This window comes from Octopus bimaculoides, chromosome 3 (genome assembly GCF_001194135.2).
Source record: "Octopus bimaculoides isolate UCB-OBI-ISO-001 chromosome 3, ASM119413v2, whole genome shotgun sequence".
Taxonomy (NCBI): Eukaryota; Metazoa; Mollusca; class Cephalopoda; order Octopoda; family Octopodidae; genus Octopus; species Octopus bimaculoides.
The window spans coordinates 281,760-286,231 of record NC_068983.1 but is presented as its reverse complement, the minus strand read 5'-3'; positions in this window follow the sequence as shown (position 1 = coordinate 286,231).

Sequence of the window (4,472 nt, the reverse complement as noted above, 5' to 3'; positions counted from 1 at the left end):
CCAACCCTCACCTTACTGGCCGCATCTCTGTACATGGCTCGCACAGCTCTCACTAGCCATTCTTCTATCCCAAGTTTCCTCATTGACCACCAGATAAGGGATCGGGGGACCCTGTCAAAGGCTTTCTCCATGTCAACGAAAGCCAGGTACAGAGGTTTATCCTTGGCTAGGTATTTCTCTTGCAACTGTCTCACTAGAAATAAGGCATCAGTAGTGCTTTTACCTGGCACGAACCCAAACTGCATCTCATCTAAATTGATTCGCTCCCTAATTAGTTGGGCTATGACCCTCTCTGTAACTTTCATAACCTGATCTAACAGCTTGATGCCTCTGTAATACATATGTACACACGTTGTTGGATGGCCGTTGACTACTTATAAGTTCCTCCACCCTTTGACGGGTTCTATTTTACATCCCGCAGGGTGTACAACAATCACCCTCTTCACCAAGCAAGCTCGGTTGCGTTGCCAGTTTAATCGCCGACAACTCAACCATGCAACAGGTTGTACCAGCAGATTATTTCTGGCACAAAGTCCGCTGACCTACCCTTTGTCACGCGTTGACCGGAATATAAAATTTTTTTTTTTCTTAGACTATAGCTTTTGCCTCGTCCTCCGAGGGGAATCTGATGTCAAGTGTCAGAATACCTGCCGTTGGTGGTACGTGTGTTTTTTTAAGTCAAAACGGATTTCAGACACCTCTCTACTAGGGCTTTGTTTGGTCTTTCTTCCCGTCTACTTTTTGGTCCTATGCATTGGTAAACTATCACACACATCTCTCTCTATCCTCTATACTGCTTTCAGGCATCATTTTTCGTTTATCTGTCATACACTTTCTTTTGTTAACTCAATTCTTTCAAATACCGCATGCACTGGCAAAAGACCCAGTTTTACTGCAACTGCTTGTTTGTGGTTCCGCTGACGTTTTCGGCGACGATTGAACCACCAGCTGCAGTTATGGTGGTGTTTGATAATGCAAGAGCTGTTTTTTTTTTGTTTTTTTTTGCTTTTTTTGTTTTGTTTTTTTGTATTATAGAATTTCAAGGAGAGGTGATGACGTCAGTTACTATTGTTGTTATTGTCGACTGCTGAAATTTCCCTGTCCAGGCTGGGACTGGTCTTTTGCAATCGAGATGATGGAGACGGGTCTGCTATCACTTGACATTCAGTTCTTCTGGACATTTAGTTTTGTTAATGGTGGTGAAGGCAGTTTCACTTGTTATAATTGTTATTGTAGTTGTTGTTGCTCAGCACACTTTTGTTACTGCTACTTACTTCAATGTACATCAGTCTGAAGGAGTTATTTTCCCTGAAAAACAGGCATAGAATGACAGCCTCTCATTCACAACCTCCTCACACGCTCGCTTTGAAATATGCTGCCATGTTTTATTTTTGAAAAAATTCAAATCCTTGAAAGAACTCACAAATCCAACTGAACAAAGATTAGATTAAAACACAAAATTTAACAAAAACACATTTTTAGACAGGGCAAACAAGCTTACAGTTTTTGAGAGTGACTAAATAATAATTGTCCTTTCTACTAAAGGAACAAGGCTTGAAATTTGGAAGGATGGGACGAATCAAATACATTGACCCTGATCTTTCACTGCTATATAATTTATTAACCCCGAAAAGATGAAAGGTAAAGTTAACCTCAGCAGAATTTGAACTCAGAACGTTAAGACAGACGTAATACCACTACAAGCTAACAATTCTGCCAGCTCATCACCTTAATAATGAGTTCAAATTTTGGCACAAGGTCAGCAATTTCCGGGGACAAGATAAGTCAGTTACATCAACTCCAGTGTCCACCTGGTACTTATTTTGTCGACCCAAAGAGGATAAAAGATAAAGTCAACCTCCATGGAATTTGAACTCAAAACATTAAGATGGATGTAATTCCATTAAGCATTTTGTCCAACATGCTAACAATTCTGCCAGCTCAGCACCTAAATAATGATAATAATAATAATAATAATCTTTCTTTCTACTAGAGGCACATGGTCTGAAATTTGGGAGGCGGGGGGTGGGGGGCTAGTCAATGACATCAACCTCAGTGCGTAACTGGTACTTATTTTATCAACCCCAAAAGGATGAAAGACAGAATTTGAACTCAAAATGTAGAGCAGTGGAATTTTGCACAATGCCATGACCATCCTACTCAGTGAGTCCAAAAAATGAACAAATCAGATTTTTAAAAACAGTAGGAAGTGAGTTGAGGGAGGATTTCCAGTAACTTTGGGTACAAAAAAAAGCTGCTTGGTTAGGGCAGTTGAAGGACGGTCATGCTGAAAGGGACTTGTTTGTGAAATTGACTGAAAATGTATGGAATCCTAGTGGAAGGTGTGTATTTGCTCATGTGCAGAAGATTTGATCCCTCATCCAGCTAAATACTACTACCTGGTCCTTGTGTGATCCTATTCCAGTTTATTCTGTTGAAAAACAATGAAGCCAGACGTTGAATGGGACCTTCCCCCTCCCCCACCAACTCTAACGACACCATTAAAAAGCAACACAATATTTTAGTTCACATCCATTTGGTTAATGAAAGAAATGATTAGAGCTGCTGCTGCCACTGCTGCTGCTGCTTCCATTTTTTGTCAAATCTCTTCCACTCAATCCGGATTACCAGTTCTAAATTTAGGATTTCCAGGATATTCTTTTCCCAACAAAAATATTAGAATATCCTGAAAGAACAACAAACAAGAGGTCTATAAAAGATTGGAAATGGAAAGTTAAGTAATTATAAAACTGATTAATAAATGGCATTAATTAATTAGTAGAAATATACTTTTCAATCAATTTAATTCCATTTCTTAGAAGTGAGATTAATAACAAGAAAAAAACCGAAAACACAAAAGTGAACAATTTTTATTGAAGAAATTTTGTTAACATGGAGTCTGGAAGAAGAATTAGAACGAAATTGACTTTGGGGAAGGAAAAAAAAAGAAGGAATTGAAACCCATCAACTGCTGAGAAGTGGTCAGCAAACGGCCATAGAGCAAGGTGACAGATTACAATTGGAGAAAGCAATGAAAAACTAAAATAAATTAACTAATATGATAGAATATCATGATGGTATCACAGGGAATGAGAAGAGTCTAGGAAAAACGCTTGGTATGAAGCCTGCAAATATTGTCAAAGAACAAAAATGTTATTAAATTTCATAAATCCTTGATGGGGTTGCATCGTCTGTTACTCCTGACTCGATGTGTTATTGACTAAAAAAGTGTACTTTGGTATTCGAAGAGTTAGCCACAATAATAACTGCTGCAGGTGTTTCATCACAATCTGCTTCAATAATCACTAAAACCCTAGAACTGACCACGGGACACTTTTCTACGATTAGGAATTTTTGTTACTTTTTAATGGGGGGGTTTTTTTTTTCTTTTTTCCATTTTTGACTGACTAGAAGCGAAGGATTTCTTCTAGAAAACCTGGCTAAGAGTAAAAGGGAAGGATTTAGGATCAAACAATGTAATGGACACATTGAGAATAAAACAAAATGGAAAATAAGCAGAAAAACAAAGGCTTTCCGAGGAAAATCAAAAGAAAAAGTTTTGATTAAAAAAATACATTAAAAAAAGTCAAATCACTATAAAACCTGGGGGGTGGGGTATGTGTGTGGGTGGGGTGCATGTGCATGATTGTGAAAAATGACTCAGTTCACTTAACCACAATGAGGGTAACTAGCAATGCAAGGGAGAGGAAGAATATGTTTGTGTGTGACAAAGAGGGACAGTCAGAGAAAGAGAGTGTGTGTGTGTCATTAGGAGTGAAAGAGAGAGAGAGAGAGTCAGAAAGTCAGAGAATGTATGTTGCTGTGAAAGAGAAAGAGTCGAAGAGAGTGTGTGTGTGTGTGTGTGTGTGTGTGTGTGTGTGTGTGTGTGTAACGGGAAGAGAAATTATTGAAAGAGTGAAAGAAGAGGGCAGAAGATGGATGGATGGGGGGTGGGAGATGGGGAAAATAGAATGAAAAAGTATAATTGATTTTGATTGGTTAAAAGATAATATTTAACTGAATGACGTTTAACAAATAAAGAGGATTGAAAGCTATTGAGAAGGTCAGATGAGATGAAGAGAGCAGGGGGATGAAGAGAGTAGGGAGATGATGTGACACTGATGAAGTCAACTTTGAAAATCAAACACTTGTCATAAGAGACAAACAAAAATTAGAAGGAAATGATAATAATAATAATAATAATAATAATAATAATAATAATAATATGAAAGAATTGAAATTAGTTTGTCACAGAGAAAATAAACAGAAATCAACTGAAAGCTGTAAAAATTGTTTAATGGTTGAAAAAACAGGACTGGTTTGATATTTGTGTGAGAAACTTAGTTTAAAACACAAATATTGTTGACATTAACAGGAAGGTTATACAATGAACAGGATTGACAAAGAAGGGAATACAGTGAACAGGATTGACAAAGAAGGGAATACAGTGAACAGGATTGACAAAGAAGGGA